Source organism: Vombatus ursinus, unplaced genomic scaffold, assembly GCF_900497805.2.
Source record: "Vombatus ursinus unplaced genomic scaffold, bare-nosed wombat genome assembly UNPS02012156.1, whole genome shotgun sequence".
In the NCBI taxonomy this organism is placed as follows: domain Eukaryota; kingdom Metazoa; phylum Chordata; class Mammalia; order Diprotodontia; family Vombatidae; genus Vombatus; species Vombatus ursinus.
In genome coordinates this window covers 446,159-468,266 of record NW_020951934.1, presented here as the reverse complement: position 1 = coordinate 468,266, position 22,108 = coordinate 446,159, and the positions used below count along the sequence as shown (strand labels likewise).

Here is a 22,108-nt window from a genome sequence, read left to right as displayed (position 1 = left end):
CTAAGGAAAGGCCCAAGGGCCAAGCGGAGATGTCTGGGAAAACAACCCCTTAATGAGTTCAGGTGCTGAGAACAACATGTAAAACAATGGGAATCAGTTCAATGCAAAGCTTTATTGCAAGCAACGAGGAAGAAGGAGAAGGGAGAGAAGAAAAGGTGACTCCACATATCATTCAGGCATGCACAATAACATAAAGTGTAGCTCACATAAGGGCAGCACCTTACTGGGGAGCCAGTGTATTGGGGACACCGGTCCATTCAGCAGGAAGGCAGTGCTCCAGCAAGAAGGTGTGCTTCTGCTGGAGGGGAAGCTATGCTACAAAAGTGATCCCGTGAGATTGGGGTTCTTAGACTCTGATTTTGAGTGGCCACCCTGAAGCTCACTGAGTTACACATCAGGAGTTAGGGCAAAATTTTATTTGGGGGTGGTGGTTTGTCATCAGGGAGACAAACCAAGATAGTGGTGGACAAAATATTAATTGGGATGTTTACATATCAGGGAGAAAAACAAGCTGGTGTTAGACAAAATGCCATTTGGGAGACACAGCTGTACTAACCTTTGAAATTGTTACTGTTAATATTTTTCTGTAAGTATGTTCTATAAACTTGCAATTTCTCTTAAAAGGAGATTATCATGATGGCCTCAAAACCATCAGGCCTAATCTTATAACAATAGTTTTCATGTATTGATTCTATAATCTATAACCTCCCTTAAGGGGAAACTGTCATGGTGGTCTCAAGACCACCAGGCTTAATTTTATAACTATTATATCATAATATAACTCTATTAAATTCTGTGGCTGACAACTTTGTCAATATATGAATCTGTTGGTTTCTTTCTCTTTTTCCTGCTTCACTGTTGCAGAAGCCTCCTAAGAAAAGAGAGGACCATTGGTCCTAACTTGGACATTTCAGGTAAAAATTGTTAATTATTGCCTTTGTCTTATGGGGTTGCAGAAGAATAATAATCTTTCAGATAAAAATGCTGAACAGTCCCCAGGTTCCTCAACCATTAGACCCCTCATCATCGACTATTGTCATTCCTGGAGAACAAGGGGCCAACAGCTAAAGGAGAATGAGAGGTAGGAGGCTCTTTTGTCCACAAGTACAGTAACTCTCTATTCTTACCTTGAAGCTAGAGAGACAGGATAGGAGGTAGCCAGAAATGAGGAGTAGACTGGATTGTGGATAAGCCAAAAAAATGTTTTCCAAGGACTCTGCTTTAATGAGGAAATGCAACACCACAGTAAAATCCTAGGGTGGAATTCTAAAGTAATAATGTTGATAATGAAGGAAGGAGGGAGAGAACAGGCTGGACAGGGAATTAGTAAGAGTTTTGAAAATAAAATAAGCTGTCAAACCGGTTCAGTAAAGGAGATAAGCAATAACATTGTTTAACATATAAAATTCTGCTAAGAAAAAAAAACACCTTTTCCCAGCTCATCAAATCATTAATAGTCTGACAATCAACATACCTTTTGTAAATTAGTGACTGGGAGAATTCAACAGTGAGTTCAGAAAATGGATTTTCTAAGCAGTTCTAAATGGTTGTATGTGGAACCTTACACAGCATCTCAGTGTAGACTCCTCTAAGAGCTAAATGACACATTTCCAGGGACAGACAGATGACATCTGGGAAGGAGTTTCAGTAGATGTGAATAACAGGGTTCTGGAAATTTGGGATTGGGACTTAAACTGATCTTTTCTAATTCAATATTGTTTTCCAAATTTCCTGGCAAGTTGAATTCAGCACTTTAATAGCATCATCTTTTAGGGTTTTAAATAGCTCAGCTGGAATTCTATCACTTTCTCTGGTTTTATTGTTAGCAATGCTTCCTAAGGCCGTCTTGATTTCATTATCCAGGATGTCTGTAAGATCTCTCTTGCATAGTTCTTTTGTGTATTCTCGACACCCTTCCTTAATCTTTTCTGCTTCTGTTAAATCCCTACCATTTTTGTCTTTTATCATGCCCATTTTTGCATGAAACTTTCCCTTGATATCTCTAATTTTCTTGAAGAGATCTCTCATCTTTTCCATTCTATTGTTTTCTTCTTTTTCTTTGCATTGTTCATAAAAGAAAACTTTCTTATCTCTGCTTGCTATTTTCTAGAATTCTGAATTCAGTTAAGTATATTTTTCCCTTTCTCTTTTACCTTTCTTTTCCCATCTTTCCTCAGCTATTTGTGAAGCCTCATCAGACAGCCATTTTGCTTTCTTGCTCTTCTTTTTCTTTTGAATGTTTTTTGTTGCTGCCTCCTGTACAATATTGCATACCTCTCTCCATAGTTCTTCAGGCACTTTTTCTACCAGATCTAATTCCTTAAATCTATTTATTATTTCCACTTCAGATTCATAAAGGATGTTATTTAGGTCATACCTATATGGTTTGATGGTTTTCCCCACTTCCTTCAATCCAAGTCTGAATTTTACTATAAGAAGCTCATGATCTGATCCACAATCCACTCCAGCTTTTGTTTTAACTGACTTTATGGAGTTCCTCCATCTTTGGCTGCAATGTGTATAATCAATCTGATTTCTGTATTATCTGATTATGTCCATGTGTAGAGTTACCTTTTGGGTTGTTGAAAAAAGAGTGTTTGTTGTGACTAGTGAGTTATCTTGACAAGAGTCTATTAGTCTCTGCCATGCTTCATTTTGAGACATAAGACCAAACTTGCCTATTACTCTGATTATCTTTTGATTTCCTATTTTAGCATTCTACTTCCTTACGATGAATGTAACATTTTTTTGGTGTTATTTCTAGAAGATATTGTTAAGTCTCCATAGAGCTTATCAACTTTGGACTCTTTCACACCAGTGTTGGGAGCATAGACTTGTATTACTATCATGTTGAATGTTTTGCCTTAGATTGAAAAAATCATTTGGTCATTTTTGATATTATACCCTAGTACTGCTTTTCTCACCCTTTTATTGACTATAAGGGCTACTCCATTTCTTCTAAGGGATTCTTGCCCCCAGAAGTATATCTAGTGATCATCTGAATTAAATTCACCCATTCCCATCCCAAGATATCAGTGTTTAATCTTTCCATCTCCTGTTTGACTACATCAACTTTATGGACCTTGCATTCCAGATTCCTATGCAATATTGATCTTTACAGCATAGGACTTTCCTTTTGTCACCAGATACATCCACAGCTGAGCTTTTAGCTTTGGCCAACTGTTTTATTAGTACTGGAGCTACTTGTTTTTGTCCTTTGCTTTTCCCTAAGTAGCATATTGAACATCTTCTGACCTAATGGGCTCATCTCCTGATGTTTAGTGCTGTTTGTGGGGTTTTCTTGGCAAAGATACTGGAGTGGTTTGCCATTTACTTCTCCAGGGAACTCTTTCCTGTGATCTGTCCATCTTGGGTAACCTTGCATGGCATAGCTCAGAGTTTCATTGAGCTACAGAAGTCCCCCTACAATGACAAAGCAGTGATGTGGGGGAGGGAGCAGTGATGTGGTGAACAATTCTAATTCTAACTTCTTTACTTAGAAATATGGAAGTCCAAAGATGGACAGAGTTTCCCCATGTTTTTAAAAAAATCTTCTAACTGAAATTGTTTTACATCTATAATTTTTAATATTCCCATCAGAGACAAAATTCCAGTCAAGATTAAGCAAGGGTTCAGCCTTTAGGTAACAGCCTCAGAACAAGGCAAACTTAAAGTGTCAGACACCCAAGCAAATAATTTTCCTAAAACTTTTAATTCCCCTTTCACCATTCCCTCCAGTATTTCCCCTTCTATCTGATCAAAGGTGAACTCAAGAGAGGCTCTATTCTTGGAATTAATTGAAGAATTCTTCCCTTTCTTAGTCTGATCATTGCCCTAACTGAAGTGTTATCTTAATTCTTAATATTATTTTTTAATATGTAGCCTAAAGAGGTAATGGAGTGGGTAGGGTCTCAACATATTTTTACGCAAGGAAACTGAAAACACTGGGCAGGAAATACAAGCACAATACAAATACAAAAGAATAAATAACATAGAAAGATGTTAAGGAAATCTTCCCTCAGTACTAATAATGGCTCTGCTCCAAAGTAAATTACTGGTCCTGATTCTATGCTTAGATTCTTAGGACCCTAACTACAATTTCCCCTAAGGGAATGTCTGAACTTGCTGGCAAGGACAAAGACCTTGCTAATCTTGTGACAAAATCATCACAGCTAAGTTTTTTCTTATGGTTATCGACTGATTTATTCTGAGAGTTAATGGACCTACATGGGGTGGGGGGGGAGACTCTTCATCCCTTATTCTAATCATTTAATCAATCTTCTCTTGATGATAAGGATTGACCATTCCAGTAGTAGATTACTAAATCCAATTCTCAATTCTGTAAGTTCAAAGGTTTGTAGTTAATTCATTGGAGAACCACAAAAAATAATAAGATTTGGGAGATTGTATCTTTGAACAAAGCTTTTGACACTCGTATTCTTTAACTCTAAGAAGCTGAGAGGCAACAATACAATCTTCAGGTAGATATTTAAAGTATATATGTATATAGATCTTATGGGTTGTTTTTAAAAAGCATCTTTTGTTAAAGATATACAATAGTTAAATTTTTTTTGAGATAATCAAGCTGAAGTTGAGAGGGACGTTCTTCTAAGTAGTTTGTCATGTTACTGAAATTAGAGCCCAGCTGCCCAGATACCGTGTTCCCCCTAGGTCTTCTCTTCTGCAGGCTAAACATGCTCCAATCCTTCAATCAGTTCTCATATGGCATGTACTCAAGATCCTTCACAAAATTGATTGTTCTCTTCTGTATGTTCTCAAACTTCCTAAAATGAGATGCCCGCAATCAAACACTGTCCTTCAGATGTGTTTTGACCAGGGCAGAATACAGTGGGATTCCATTTTTGTCCCTGGAAGCCATACTTAATATGCTGCTGTCCAAAACTGCATTAACCTTCTTGGCTCATGTATCCCAATATTCACTCATGTTGAGCTTGCAGTCTGCTGAAATCCTTAGATCTTGTTTTGGATGAACTGCTATCTAACCAAGCTTTTTCCACTGTGTATTTGTGAAATTGATTTTTGAATCCATGCATAAGACTTCACATTTATCCCTATTAAATTTCATTTTATTTCATTTAGCCCAATGTTCTACCATGTCTAAATCTTTTTGCATCCTGACTTAGTCATCCAGTATGTTAGCTTTCTATATCAATTTTGTATAATATTCAAATTTGATAAGAATTCCTACTATAACTTTATGCAAATAATCAAACACTCAGCTGGATCTATGACAGCATTACCTCCAACAATGCATATCACAACTCATCCATGCATTGTGGCATCTATCCATATAACTCTTGTCCATGTTCCATAAGTTCACATTATATTTCCACCTAATGTGCTAGAGTTCTTTCTCATCCACCCTTATCATAATGAAAATACAAATAAAGCACATGGGCTGTCCATGGGTTAGCTTTTGCTTTCTTCATGTGACCAATTCATATTTTTAATTTTATTTTATTTATTTATTTTTAGTTTTCAACATTCACTTCCATAAGCTTTTGAGTTTTCAATTTTCTCCCTCTCCCTACCCTCCCCCCTCCCCAAGATGGCATGTAACCTGATTGAGGCTCTACATATACATTCATATTATGTATTTTCACATTAGTCATGTTGTAAAGAAATATTAGAACCAATGGGAAGAACCACAAGAAATAAGAAACAAAACAAAACAGCAAAGAAAAAAAGAGAGTAAATAGTCTGCTTCGATCTGCATTCAGATTCCATAGTTCTTTCTCTGGATGTGGACAGCATTTTCCATCATGAGTCTTTTGGAGTTGTCTTAGATCCTTGCATTGCTGAGAAGAGCCAAATCCATGAAAGTAAGTCATCACATAATGTGGCTGTTAGTGTGTACAATGTTCTTCTCATTCTATTCACTTCACTCAGCTACAGTTCATATAAGCCTTTCCAGGTTTTTCTGAAGTTTTCCTGCTCCTAATTTCTTAGAGCACAATAGTATTCCATTACATCCATATACCACAACTTGTTCAGCCATTCCCCAATTGATGAACATCCCCTCAGTTCCAATTCTTGGCCACCACAAAAAGAGCTGCTATAAATATTTTTGTACATGTGCCAGTTCATCTTTTTAAGTAATGCATTTTTAAAAAAAATAGATTTTTTTTTGTTATTCTGAACTTGGCAGACAATAAGTATGATTATTTTCACATTAAAAAAAAACAACAGAAAAAAATAGGCTTGTATGTAGAACCATAAATTTCCATTATGTAAGATTGGTTTTTAAGCCATATGATAATTTCAGCACATTAGTTCCCAAGATGTCCCCCTCACTTGTGTTTCCTACTGAACCACCTTGTGTTCTTTACTGTGCCTTTTAAAATTGCTTTTTTGATACCATTCTTTTTTGTGTCACTATATTTACTTCCCTTTCCATAACCCCCCAGTTCCCTGCCCCTTAAAAAGCCCTTCCTTGTACCAAATAGTCATAGTCAAATAAAACAGATTCATACATTGTCTATGTTTGAAAATGTATTCTACAACTTGAGTCCATCACCTCTCTTTTAGGAGGTGGGTAACATGCTTCATCATTGGTACTCTAGAATCATGGTTGATCTTTGCTTTGCATGGAGTTCATAAGTTTTTCAAAGTTGTTTTTCTTTACATTATTGGAATTCTTGTTTCAATGAATCAACCAGCATTTATTTAAAGGCCTATTAGGTGCTAAGAACACAAATATAAAGAATGAAATTGTTCCAGATTTACTCATTTTACTATGAATCAGTTCATCAAACAAGTCTTCCATTTTTTTTTGATTAATCAAGAAATGAAGAGGCATTTATTGTCATGTGTCAGATACTGTGCTAGGTACTGGGGATAAAAGTACAAAGAATGAAACAATCCCTAATAGCAAGTGTATTTCCTTCTTATAATGTGTAGCAGCCAACACAATGTTCTTCTTTTGAATGATCTTAAATTTCAGTTCCTTGGAGATGGTAGTGTTAAGTGACTCACACCCATACAACATTGTTGAATGAATATTTGTATTAAAAAGATAAATTTTGTTTTAGGAGGAAAATTTGGGGTCATTAAAACAATTTTCTAGCTTTCCAAAGGAAATCTAGCCCATGATTTTCTTTCTGTTCAAATTCTGAGCCCTACTTATTGTCCATTTGCAGAGTCTTTCTGAGATAGAAATACCAATGGATAAGCAATATAGACTGCCCTTTCACTTGCAAATGGTAATTTAGATGGTAGGCATTCTTTGTCCACTTGGTTTTTCTTGTGTGGATAGTTAGGTGAAACTCTTTAAAGGATTATAGATCTGATTTAAGAGATCCTGTAGTGTTCTAGGGTATGATATGATCACTGGCAAATAAGAGCATCTAGAAAATTTATACATGCAGAGGGCATCATTCTGCTTGGACTCTGCCCTTGATCTTCATGACAGAGACAAACACCTTTGACAAACATTAAGTCTAGTTTTATGTATCATTTCACATTAATGATAAGAGTCATCAAGCAAGGTTACCTAAATAATATTTTCAAGGAATCTTGTATAATTTTGATATATTTTGGCATGCATCTTGTTCAAGGAAGACCTTAAAGGTGGTATTTTTCTCTACAAATTTTTTTCTAACCAAAAAAAAATGAACAGTGGGATTTTGTATTCTCTACATTTTTCAGTTTGTTTTGTAACAGTAAAGATGTGGTTCATCATGGAATAATTTTTTATGGAAACAGATCTACCTGTTCCCTTCTAATGCCTTCCTTAAGAATAACCTTGATGCATATGTAGATTATGCTCATAAAATTTTACAGAGAGACGGGAAAGTAGGGGTATAGGTAGGTTAGTAGCTACTTATAGTCTCAGTCACCTTTTTCTCCTTTTTCTTTTACATTTTTTCATTTTCTTTTCTTTCTTTTTTTGGTAATAAAATTTGAGAACTTTTCTATATTTGGTATCTTCTCGTCCTTCATATACCTTGAAAATTGATTTCTCAATGCCCTCAAAGTTGTGTCATCTCCAGTACCTCCTCTCTGTTGACTTAATCTAGTCTGGATTATTTTCTCATCTGTGTTTTCTGCAGTGTTTCTCTAAGCACATCCAGGATTGTTGGTCCTCTCTCAGCTTCAGCTTGATTATCTCCCCCCAAAAAAATTAACTTGTGTATATCTTTAACAAAAGATGCTTTTTAAAAAACATAAAATCGAGGGCAGCTTGGTGGTGCAGTAGATAGAGCACCAGCTCTCGAGTCAGGAGGACCTGAGTTCAATTCCGGCCTCAGACACATAAAAAACTCACTAGTTGTGTGACTCTGGGCAAGTTACTTAACCTCAATTGGCTCACCTAACAAAACAAACAAACATAAGATCTATATACATACATACATACATGTATATATATATATGTATATATATATATATATACACTTTAGATATCTACATGGAGATTATGTTGTCTAGGTTCTTTTTTTATGATGGCTTTCAAGCAGTCCAATAATTCTTAAATTATCTCTCCTTGATCCATTTTTCAGGACAGCTATTTTTCTGATGAGATATTTCTTATTTTCTTTTATTTTTTCCATTAGTTTATCTTTGTTTTATTGTCTCTTGATGTCTCATGGAGTTATTAGCTTCTACTTGCCCAATTCTAATTTTTAAGGAATTGTTTTTTTCAGTGAACTTTTGTACCTCTTTTTCTATTTGCCCAGCTCTGCTTTTTTTAGGAGTGCTTTTTTTGTGAGGCAATTGGGGTTAAGTGACTTGCCCAGAGTCACACAGCTAGTGAGTCTTATGTGTCTGAGGCCGGATTTGAACTCAGGTCCTCCTGACTCCAAGGCCAGTGCTCTATGCAGTGTGCCACCTAGCTGCCCCAGGAGTGCTTTTTTAAAGTGAACTTTTATACCTCCTTTTCCATTTGACTTATTTTGCTTTTTTTTCAGTGAATTTTTGTGCCTCTTTTACCAAGCTGTTAATTTTCTTTTTCATAATTTTCTTGCATCACTCTCATTTCTTTTCTTCAATTTTAACTCTACCATGCTTATCTCTTTCTTTACCTTTTATAGGGATTCTTGTTGGACTTGTATCCAGTTAACATTTTTCTTTGAGATTTTCCTTGTAGTTGTTTTTTACATTGTTGTCTTCTTTTTAATTTGTTCCTTGGTCTTTGCCATCATAGTAGCTTTTTAGGGTGAAGTTCTTTTTTCATTGTTTGCTCATTGTCCTAGTCTATTCCTTGACTTTGAGCTTTATGTTACAATTGGGCTCTGCTCACCTAGGGATGGGGGGGCACAAGGCACTGTCCTGTGGCGCAGGCTTTTTCATGCTGCTGTTTTCAGAGTTAGTTCTGAGAGTCTACAAGTTTCCAGTACTTCCAAGGGGATATAACCCAGTGAGAGATGTGGTCACTATTCTCCTGGTCTGTGCTCTGGTGTTTATCCAGGAAGGGCCCTTGTTCTTTTGCAGCACTCCTCTTGGTCATGGAACTGTGACCAGGTCCCCTACTCTCCTGTAGCTGCAAGTGCTAGTGGTCCTCTCTACCCTAGAACTGCTACCCACAACTGCATATGGGTGATAGAGCTGCCAAACAGTGATAGCTGCATCCAGTGAAAGCAAATGATCCACTGTAATCTCTTTCTGACTAATTGTACAACCCCCTTACCATCTCTGGTCTGAGACCTTTTGAAGCTGCTGCCACCACTGTTGCAGTCACCTCCAAGGCCTGCTGCTAGTGCTTCTCCTGTATTTGATTTGGACTTACCCCTGCACTGGTACCACAGATTTCTCATGAATCCTTCCTTGTCTTAAGCTAGAAAAATGTTTGATCTTTTCTTGGCTCTGCCATTCTAAAACTCAATATGAGGTGCTATTTTAAAGTTATTTAGAGGGGAATGTTGGGTACATTTGCCTGGGTTGTTGCTTCTAATCCTCTATCTTGGCTCCCAATAAATGCTTGTAGACTGATTGAATACACAAGTGTTAAATTATTAGTTGGTGTCATTTCTTTCTTTTATCCTTCACTTCCTATATTTCACCGATAACTTACTTAAATAGGTCTGTTTGGAATTATTTTAATGGCATTCCATCTGTTTCCTTTTCATGTTCTTGTCCTTTATTCTAGCTTTGTATCAATTCTCATCTTTGCTCTGACAAGTTGGTGGTCCAACTGTACACAGAAAACCGATATAGGAATGACTCTTACACCAAGGACAAAAATTTTCATGTCTGCTAACACATAATCATTTTCCTTTTTTTGCTATACTATTTGGTGCACACCATGCCCAGCACTTTCCGTTTCTTTTTCAAAAGAAAATAGTCATAATATTTAGGCATGAAACTTCTAGGGAGTTGTCAAGTTTTTTTTTTTCTCATCTCTTGCTCCTGAACCAGATTCTTTTACTTTTTCTATGTCTTTATCTATTCCCACTTTTACACCGAAGTCACCAATATCAGAATATATTTTGATTTAATATGGAATATGTCTTACTGAGTTCTTCATAGAATGTATTGGCCTTTCCATACTCTATAACATACATTGGTATGTAAACAAAAATTATTATCTTTTTACTAATACTTATCATGGGCAATACATCATGAGATGACCAAGTGTACCATTAAAATTATTTTTTTTTTTGCCTCTGGATACATGATGAAACTAACTCCATCAGGCATTTTCTTTGCCTCTCCATGGAGAGGCATGAATAAATTATTATTTTTTTTTGCTTTTATATTAGAAAGGTTTATATTGAATGGAGAGCTGGTCCATTTTCTCTTCTTGTTGCTATAATTTTATTTAAATAAAAACAGAAGTATCTTAATTCCATTTAGAAAAACCATTGATAGATGGAGGTAGGGGTTGAAAATAGGAGGGGAAGTGGAGAAGGTTGTACATACAACATTCTTTCCCAATTATGACTTTGATTGGAGCACAGTATCCCAACTTCAGCTGACTTTTTATTTTCTTCTCTTCCCCTCTGTATCATCATCTCCTCCTCCTCCTCTTCCTCCTCCTCCTCTTTCTCTTCTTCTTCTCTTCTTTTTCTTCTTCTTCTTCTTCATCTTCTTCTTCTTCTTCTCCTCCTCCTCCTCCTCCTTTTCCTCCTCCCCACTTTTCCTCATTTTATTATCATTATAGAAACATGTATTTTGAACTGGAAGTGATTTTAGGGATGGTCTAATTCAAACCACCCCATTGTACAAATGAGACTCGAAGAAGTCACATAGGTAAGTGGCAAGTACTAAAGGTAAGATTGAAAAACAAGTCTAGTTCTAATCTACTGTTCCTTCCACTAAATCACAGTGCCACCATCTTCTTCTTCCCATTTCTTTCTTTTTTACTTTCTTTTTAATGTTTTACGGATGATTTTGAATCTCCCTCGCACTTTTCAATCTTCTCATGTGTGTCCCTACACAGAAACAAATACACATATCCTTCTCTTATAACAAGGAAAGATAGAAAAGCAATTAATCAGGACAGACCATTATAAAGACCACATTTTACAGCAAGTACAATAATCTGAACACAGAATTCATCACAGTGCAAGCTCACTAATAGCTTGTGAGGTCTGTATATAGTGTCATATGTTTCTTGGTTTGGTTTTTTTTTTTTTCAATTTGGGCTTTCATTGAAGTTTCCTATCTCCTTACATCACTCGGACATTTCCAAGAACTCCTCATGTCCTAAAGTACCACTCACCACAGCTATGCCATTCACAGAGACTGATCTGAGAATAACCAAAATCAGGGAGCAGCTAGACCAGATGATGTCACACAGACATCACCAGTGCAGCCTACAATGTGGCCAAGAGTTGCTATTGATTTAGGATTTAAGGGTTTGCAAAGTTTTATATAAACTATCTCTATGATTCTCATAACAACTGTATAAGGTATGTAAGGGTACTAGATATTATTATTGTCACTTTGAAAATGAGGGAATGCATTTAGAGATGTTAAGTAATTTGCATTGGTCATGTAGTAAGTGCAAAGTTAAAACTGGAATTTAATTAAAATTAAAGTTGGAGATTAAAATTCAACTCTCTTCTCATTCCAATCCAGCAATACTTTCTTTCTATATTGCTGCCATTCTGTGCTACTCAATTTTTTTAAATCAATGATTTGCATATACCATCTATTTGCATAGATGGTACGCTTGCCAAAATTTTAGATTACAAGTAACTGGGAGGAATGGCTAACACACTAGATAACAGAGTTAGAATTCAAAAGATATTGACAATCTAGACCAAAGGTCTAAATTCAATAAAGTTAGATTAGGGTAAATGATATCCTGATTTTCAAATGGGAGAAAGGCAGAATCTGTAAACTTGGGTCAATGAGTTTGAAATTAATTCTTGAGAAAATTCTAGAATAGATCATTGGTTGGGAACCACTTAGTAAGGGAAGCAGTGATAACAGAGCTAATATTCCTTCATCAAGAATGGGTCACCCTAGACTAACTTTATTTCCTTTTTTCCCCACTAGGATTACTACACTAATAGATAAGGGGAGTACTGTGACTGTGGTTTACCTAGATTTTGGCAAGGTTTTTGACAAAGTCTGTCACCCTATTCTTGTGGTGAAGTGGAGAAATACAGAGTAGACAAGAATCCGTTTAGTTGGATCTAAACCTGGTTAGACAATCAAACTCAGAGTCATTTCTAATGGCATGAATGGTTGGGGTATTCCAGAGGAGAACTCTAGGGATCTGTGCTCAATCCCATGCTGATTAAAATTTTTTTATCATGTACTTTGATAAAGACACAAATGGCACTATGTTCATTATATTTGAGGATGACAAAGATTAGAGGAATAGTTAACATACTGGTTGTCGGAGTCAGATTCATAGAGGCAGGAAGTGATGCAGCAAATAGAATGCAGGGCCTGGGGTTAGGAAGATCTGAGTTCAAATCCAGCCCCACGTACTTACTAGCTGTGACCCTAGACAAGTCATTTAGCTTCTGTTTGCCTAAGTTTTCTCATCTGTGAAACAGAGGAAATAATATATGACAGACTAGAGAAATGAACGGTATCTAATTAGGTGAAATTCTATAGGGATGTTTTATACTTGGGTACAAAAATTCAACTTCATAAAGTAAAAGATGGGGAAAAACATGGTTAGAGAGTAGTTTGGCTGAAAATTATATGTTCTGGTGGATTCTAATCTCAATATGATTCACACTGGGATGTGGCAACCAAATGGGCTGCATTAGAAAAGGCATAGTTTCCAGGAATAGGAAAGTGATCATCTCACTCTACTTTGCTTTTGTCAGACTCATTTGAAGTATTGTTCAGTTCTGGGCACTATAATTTAAAAGGGTATTGACAAGCTGGTGTTGTGATAATAAGAACACTTCCTGCTCACAGGAGGCCAGTAGAAGTTTGTTAAAGGAACACAAAAGATGCAGACACTTGTAGCTTTGGAAAGACTCATTTAGGGGGAAAAAACAGTTCCATTTTTCAGTGTTTGAAGAAGGCTAATATGCAACTTAAGGACCTGTGGATAGCTTCTATTAGCATTGGTCTTGAAGGTGGGTTAATCTACATTTCCAAAAACAAAACTATGGGTTTCAGTAGCCAACCAGCAAGAATAAGGTTTTTTTTAAAAAAAAAACGTAAAAGGATAATCAAGGAGTATGTTTTGCATAGTATGCTTTGCATTGAATAGAAGCCAGTTTCCAAGGCAGAGCTACTTGGGTCTAAAGGGTATCTAGGTCTTTCTGCCACCACACTGGAGGGTATTCAAAAAAGTACAATGGAGGTGCAGATGGCAAGAGGATTATGAAGGACCTTGAGTCCTTGTCAACTAAGTATCAGTTCAAGGAATTGGGGATGTTTAGCTTATAGAAGATGAATAATAATTGTATTCAAGTATGTGAAAGGCTGTCATGTGGGGGCGGGTAGGTGGTGCAGTGGATAGAGCACTGGGCTTGGAGTCAGGAAGACTCATCTTCATGAGTTCAAATCTGGCCTCAGACACTTACTAGCTGTGTGGCCCTGGGCAAGTCACTTAGCCCTCTTTACCTCAGTTTCTTCAACTGTAAAATGAGCTAGAGAAGAAAATGGCAAACTTCTCTAGTATCTTAGACAAGAAAACTCCAAATGAGGTCATGAGGAGTCAGACATGACTAGAACAACTGAACAATGTGTGGAGGAGGGTTTAACCTTGTTCTTTTTGTCCCCAGAGGGCAAAAGCAAGAGAAATAGGTTGTGAAGGTGCAAAAAGGCAGATTTAAGTTTGATATCAAGAAAAGGGGGGAAAAGCATCCTAACAAATAGCATTGACCAAAAGAGGAAAGGGCTGCCTTGAAGAGAGAAGTTGGATTTCCCTTCCTTGGAGATCTTCATGCAGAGACTAGATGACCACAGATATATTATAGTAGGTATTGCTTTTGTTTATGGGTTGAGCTAGATAGTCGCTGAGGCTCCTTCCAACTCTTAAATTTGATGGACCCCATTTCTGGTGGTCTTAAAAAGTATGACATACTATCTAGGGGCATACATAGCTGAGGTAGGATACAGCTTCAAGCTTACTTTTGGCGGTTTAAAGGAGAGCCAATTGTGGAGGAAGAACCCGACTCATGAGAGGGGATTTCTCTATCATTCTCCCCTCCCTGTCTCCTCCACCCTGACAACAACTCATCATCCATAGTGTTTTGAAGTGTTGCTAATTGTCTGGTAGGAGGCATCATATTCAGCAAAGAACAAGTCCAAATAGTTGAAACAACTAGGAGAGTGACCTCAGTTAGAAGAGAAGAGAGCCAAGAGAAAATTAGCCCTAGTCCTCAAGAGTGGTTGCTGAAGAGAGGAATGGGCCCACGGACCCAGGTTGAGCAAGCTGCCCAGCAGTGACGTATACCTGGTGGTGGTCATGGGAGAATACCATGAGATAAGAAAGGACATCAGCCTGCAGTGTGAGACACATGAGTTGTCTTGGCTTCATGTATTCCCTATGTATGTACCTTACTAACACTGTATTCTGTGTATGTTCCAATTCTTACCATAATTGCCCTGTGTATTTATGGAAGGGGCAGTGCTCATAACAGTTCTTACGTAGCCTGCTTAGTAATGCCTTTACCATTAGCTCATTGTGCCTAGTGGCTGACTATTAATACTAAGCACCTGGGGGCTCAAGAGTGGAGTTTCACACAGTACCTTGAACCTAAGTCAATAATTGTCCTCTGGGGATCCAACCCACAATAGGAGAGAGGCAAATTGGAGAGGTAAGATTAGAAGGGGGTGCTTCAATAACTCCCATGCTTGGGTTAAAAAAATAGGCTTCTTGATCATAGAATAAGGACTTAATGGCCACACAATTTATTTTTAAAATCTAGGCATTTGAATAGAATTTAAGCTTAATAAGAGTTGGAACGGGAAATAGGAGACAAAAAGAAATCTAATCCAAGATTAGACATTATTAAAAAAAAATGAAGCATAGTATACTAAGTGAGGTTAAAGTGCTTTTGTCCTCTGGTCAAACTACATGTAAGGCATTGTATTTGGTTCTGGCTGCCATGACAATCTATGTCCTAACTGAAGCCTTTGCATTGGCTATCCCCAGTGCAAGGTAGTGGATAAAGAGCTGGAACTAAATTCAGGAATATCTGAGTTCAAATTTTACCTCTGACATGAGCTGTGCGACTGGGCAAATAATACAAATCTATGTCTGACTTGGTTTCCTCATCTGTAAAATGGGGGTATTTATCTCCCAGGGTGTTATAAGGATGCAATGAGATATTTGCAAAGTGCTTTGCAAAACCTTCAAGAGCTATATGAATACTAGTTTTAGTGTTGTTATTATTATTATTATTATTATTATTATCCTTATTCCTTATTCCTTACTTCTGTCTCTTAGATTCCCTGTTTTTCTTTAAGACTCAGCTCAGATATCACCTTCTACAAGAGACTTTTCCCTCTCTACTTAGAGAAAGTTCATCTTTTCTTTAGGATTACTTTTCATATACTCTGTATATATCTTGCATGTACATATTTATTTACATGTTGTCTTTCCTTTTAGATTTTGAGCTTTATGAAGACTAAGAGAGTGTTTTGGCCTTCCTTCATAATTTTATATCCCTAATACTTAGTACACTGCTTGGAATATAGTAAGTACTTAATGAACACTTTCTGATTGATTGATAGATCAATCAAATCCAGCCCTCTCATTTTATAGGTGAGACTATGGCCCAGAGAGATTGAATGACTTGTCCAAGGTCACAGAAGTAGTATCAGAATCAAGATTCTAACATAGGACCTCGAATCCTAAATCTAATGCTTTTTCCATGGCAAATAATGTAAGCATGTTTAGACTGGACAAGAGAATACGTAAGACAGACATGATAGCCATCTTCAATTATTTGAAGGTATATCATAAGGAAGATAGATTAAAATTGTTCAGCCTGGTGTTGCAGGACAGAACTACAAGCAAGGGTGCAAGTGGTAGAGAGATAAATTTTGCTTGATGTAAGGAAGCCCTTCCTTGCTATTAAATCTGGCCCAAAGTAGAAAAGGTTGCCTGGGAGAGAAATGGGTTCTTTTATTAGAAGATATCAAATGAGCTCTGAGTGACCACTTATCAGGAATTTTATGGAAGCTGTTCCTCTTGAGGCATAGGTTGAATTTGAGGAACTCTGTGATCACTCCTAACTCAGATTTTGTGATTCTATAAATTTAGAAATTTAAACCAGTCTTCATTCTATTTTATTCACATCTATCTGGTAGAATTACAGCCTGAATATTTGTCATTTCAGTCAGCTCCATTAAAACTGTACAAGATTGAAATGTAACCTATTCCCATTCAATCATCTGTACACTTGTGCTTTATGAAATTTTTTTTGGGGGGGAAGGTGCTTAGCATCGCAGTGAGAAAGTTCTGTCTGCTAACTAGTTTCCTGTTGCTCCTTTGATGAAACCACCTAAGCCTGTGATCATAGGAACACATAGACTATGGACACACCTGGGATGTACTCCTTGAATGCCTAGCCTTGTGATTCTATGATGCCATCATCTCTCTCAAATTTGACTTTTATCACATTGGATTCACATGTACTGTCTCATCCCAACTCATCCGACAAGTTACTAAAATCATGTTTCTATTTTAATTTTGAAATTCTCATCTAAATTCTTGATTTTTGTGCAAAGTTTTTTTAACTGTTGATTTTTTTCTTCTAGTAACGTAAGGAGCCACTCACTGCTTTGATTCTTTTTTTCTTTTTACATTAACCTTGTATGTCAACATAACTGCAAAATTTACAAGGTAGCTAATTCTCTTTGCTTCTATATTGTTTCCAAAGTCTAGACACCAGGTGTAACAATTGTGAGGCAGGTAAGATCCATTGACAGTCAAAAAGCATTTATTAAGCTTTTATTGTGTCCTAGGCACTCTGCTAAACAATGGAGATAAGAAAAAGGCAAAAACAATTCCTGCCCTAAAGGACTACATGTTCCAATGGAGGAAATCCATTATGAATCATCTCTGACAATTTCATTGTCAGGTTAGGGGACCATTCTGAGTATTTGAAAATGCATGAATCAGGAAGTATGGTACAATACTAGAACTGTCTTTTCTGATTTTTTGTTTTTCTCATTCTAAACATTTTCTTCAGCTACTGCTGACATAGCCTGTATTTAGATTAAAAAAAAAAAGGATTAGCACCATAATAGAATGCATCTCATCACAACTTTCTTCATCATAGCCAGTGGCCTTGGTCTTATATTATTTGAGAAACTGAAAGATTGACTTTCTTTGGCTGCTCTTCTTTTTTTCTCCATTTATTTTCTCTCCTAAAGATTTTAGTGTCCTAATGTGTATTTCTAGTTAGACATCATGGATGTCTCATGTGTCTAAGGAAAGTCCAGTGATGGAGGGAAAAAGAGAAAATCATATACTTCCCACAAGCACTAAGGCAGTTACAATTTTATTTCAGCTCTGCTTTGTGGTTAGCTCAGTTGGATGCAGTAATATTCTACTGATGTAAGTGTCATGACTGCCAACCTCAGGAACCTAAAAAGCTGGCCACTGGGGGTTAGGTGTCTTTGCTCTGCTCTACAACTTGAGATATAACTGATGTGGGTCATAAAAAAGACTACTGTAAAAGAGAGTAAAGATATGTCAGAGCAAATCCATCCCTACCACAGAAAAAAATCAAAGCAAATGGTCTGAGACAGGATTTGTGGCATCATCTTCACGTGGGAAGGACCACACTCAGATGGGTCTTAAGAGGCCAAAAGCATTATTTTAAAGGCAGAGGCTAGACTATGTTACAAACCCTGTGTTCCCAGTGTGGGATGAGTGTAAGTCAATATGCCAGTACTGGTAACATAGTGGAAGAGTGTGTAATGATGCAATCACTCAGCACAAGTGTCTCTTTTTATCAGAAAGTGACCCTGTGAAACAGAAATGTTAGAGTGAAAGGAAGTCCCCTATTCCCAGTGGTTATGTTTTACACAGTGAACAGAGTACAGCATTTTGTAAACTGACTCAATTAAATAACGTGAATAAAATAAATAGGCATTTAAGAGGAAAACTTATTTATCTTCTGGGAGATTCAACATTGCATCAATGGATATATTACTTTGCCAAATGTGTGAAAAATATGTACCACTTTTATAATATTTTCAAAATCCAGATACAATTTCATGTTATTCATAAAAATGAGATTGTTATTCTCTGTTGCTTGATCTTACCTTTTTATACATTAGGAACAATGCATAGTTAGCAATAAAAGAGTAAATTTCCTCATGTGTAAAATTGATGGTGGCTGGGGATGATTAGATGATCACTAAGGTGTCTTCTGGCTTTAAATTCTATGATTCTGGATGTTAGAGAATTTTTCTTCCTTTACACTTGATCTGATGAAAAATTTAACCTTCCTTTGGTTTGAAACTCTGAGTTATTGCTTTTCTTTTAATGGGTAAGAAAAGTTTTGTAATCAGTAGAGATCTTGAACATCTGGTTAATGAGTTGGGCATACTTTCAAAGGTGATAAAGCTGTTTTCATTACCTAATAAATGTGTTGATTTATTTTGTATTTTATTTTCTATTAGTACTAAAGTATTTTGATCATCTTAGAAGTGGACCGTTTAAGAAACATGTACTTCTGGATGCAGAAAGAAATATTAAACTTCAATGGAAAAAGCACAGATATTCATTCATCACCAAAAAACTTTTCTCAGTGAATGAGAATATTGCCCATGAGACTGACAAAATAGCAGGAGACAGAAACAAAGCCATTGTCATAAACCTGGGCCATCACTTCAGACCCTTCCCTATTGACATCTTCATCCAAAAGGCCATCAATGTCAAATGGCTATTGAGTGACTATTCTTGAGGAGCCCAGACACCAAGGTGATCTTGAGGATTGAAAACACGAGGGAGCTACGTGTTATAATTGAGAGATTTGGTGACTTTCATAGCTACTTTCAGTACTTTATCATAAAGGACATTTTCTAGTATCTCAATGTAGGTGTTATTGATGCTTGGGACATTAACAGTGCATATGGAAGTAATAATATCCACCCACCTGATCATGTGGTTGGAAATCAGATTAACATGTTTTTAAGCTATATCTGCTAAAGGATACAGAATGTCATCATGGAGCACTCTTTTTTGATATATCCCTTCATATTGTATTAAGTTTGCCAGAAGAAGTTCTAACCAGAAAACCAATTTTCAAAGAAATTATTCCCTGCAAGGATTTTAATCATACAAAATGATCTTCTTTTGTTTACTCAGTTCTCCCATTCCCTCCAAAGAACTGCAATTTTAAAGATTACAATTGTGAAAGCTATGACCTGGAAGATAAAACTATACATAATAGCAGCCTTTGAATATATAAAACATACAGAAGATAATTTCTAATTTTAATTGAAGCAAAAATAAGTATAATAATGATAAGAAGAAGAATAATAAACTAGCATTTAGGCAGAATTTTAAGGTTTATACAGCTCTTCACATTATCTCAGTTGATCCATAAAAATTCTGGGATGTAGGTGATATTATTATCCTCCATTTTATACATAAGGAAATTGAGGCCAAGAGAGGTTATGTGTCTTGTCCAAGGTTTCTCAGCTAATAAGTATACAAGGCTGGATTTGAACTCAGAACTTCCTGATTTTAGGTTCAGCATGCTAAATATAAGCAAGAAAGACAATTTGCATTTGGAAAGAACTCTGTGGGTATAAAGTTGTCATTCTACGTCAACATAATAAGAGGTAGAAAAGTTTTCAAGCACAGAAATATTTAGCAGTATTCTAAATTCCATCACAGAGAAAGGCAACAAATACATCCATGAGTTTGGAAACCATTTGGTATAAATACTTGTATGTTCTGATTTATATATGTTGTCTTTCCCCATTAAAATGTCAGTACCTTGAAGAAAGGGGCTGTTTTTGTTTCTTTTTATCCCCAGGACTTAGCATGGTACTTAGCAAGTACTTAATAAATACTTGATCATTAATTGATTAGAGCTAACTGCTGTTGCCATCAACAATTTGAACCCAGCACCAATTTTTACATGGAAGAGGCCAAGTAGAGGAAACATTAACACTTCTTTGGTACTAGTTTGTTCTACAAACTCCTCCAATAAGAAAATTCACTCTATTCAGCACCTGCAGGAGTAAATGAGTTAATAAGCATTTGTTAAGTGCCTACTATGTGCCAGACACTGTGCTAAGTGTTGGGGATAGTTATTGTGAATATGCTCATGTTCCCACAGAAGCTAAGGGATCCCACCAGCCAACCTCATAACTTTCTGGTTTTTTCATTTCTATTATGCAGAATTATAGACCTAGAGGGTGGGGCAACCCTCCATCCATCCATTTCCTTCTATATTATCTTCAGCTCTTCTGAATTTGGGGTCAAGAGGAGGAGTCAGCATATTCCTCAGTCTTTATATCTGCTTCTAGGATGTTTTTATGCTAATATCTCTCAACAACTTCTTCACTAACAAATCTCATGACTTTATCAGTTTTGTGGCTTAGTTTCTTTTGGAATAGGGTGAAGGGAATTATTTTATTAATTATTGTTTAAGTAATTTTTTTGTCAATCTTAATCTGTATTGTGGAAGTGTCCTAGTCATTTCAGCTGCTTTGGAATTACAGAATTTCACAGAAGAGGCAGTCCAGCCAGTGACCCTAAAAGCAATAGGCCTTTATTACAAGGCTTTTTTCAAAAGGGAAGTCACATGTTCTAATTTGAGACATGCAAGCGTTCAGGGGATCAGGTCCAATGGAAGAGAGGTTCAAGGCAAAGGAATCATTTGGGTCTCAGTCACCTGAGGAAGTTTGAAATGTGTGTGTGTGTGTGTGTGTGTGTGTGTGTGTGTGTGTGCTCATTTTAAATTTTGCTTCCACATATTGAGTTGAACACTTTTATTTTAGTGGCTTCACAAATTAGTAGATGAAACTACTATTAAAGATGATTATGGTTGTGGACTGTGATGTCCCATCACCAAATCCCTTCCCCTCAATAAGAAGAGACTGTCATAACCACTAGGGAGTCATCATAGGTAGCCTGATGAAGTTGATTTAAATGCCCTGGTTTCCGGTAATTCTGTGACCCTATGAAACATATAAATGGCTTGTGATTATACCCCTAGTCAATGAGAAAAAACTGTCTAGCAAAAAGCTAGGGGTTGGGATCCCAGTTCTGCACTAGGAAAGGTCACTCTATTCTTTATGGAGTCTTCAAGTAGTCCTATGCCCTCATGCTTTGAACAAGGGAACAAATGGAAACCACAGGCCAGGTTCAACCAAAAGTGTCTATGAAAAATAAGATTAAATCAGTCAGTTCTTAACAAAATAAAAGAACATGCTTTGAAAATAGATGCCAGTTTTGAATTTGATATTCCATAAGGCAAAGGATATAGGCGCACAACCAAGAACAATTTATCCAGCAAAGATAAATATAACCTATTAGGGGAAAAGAATCTTTAATGAAATAGAGGACTTCCAAGATTCCTGATGAATAGATCAGAATCACGTAGAAACTTTGAAATTCAAACAAAGAGTAACATAAAAGATAAAAATGAGAAAAACAATCATAAAGGACTAAACAACGATAAACTGCTTACATTCTAGTATGGGGAGATGGTACATATGTCCCCTCTGAGCCTACTTCTTGATCCTGCCT

The 22,108-nt window shown here is 36.6% G+C and overlaps 1 pseudogene; it reads left to right on the top strand.

Moving 5' to 3' along the window:
• Positions 1–178: 178 nt before the first annotated feature.
• On the top strand, positions 179–19,552 carry LOC114039647 (annotated as a pseudogene).
• Positions 19,553–22,108: the final 2,556 nt, after the last annotated feature.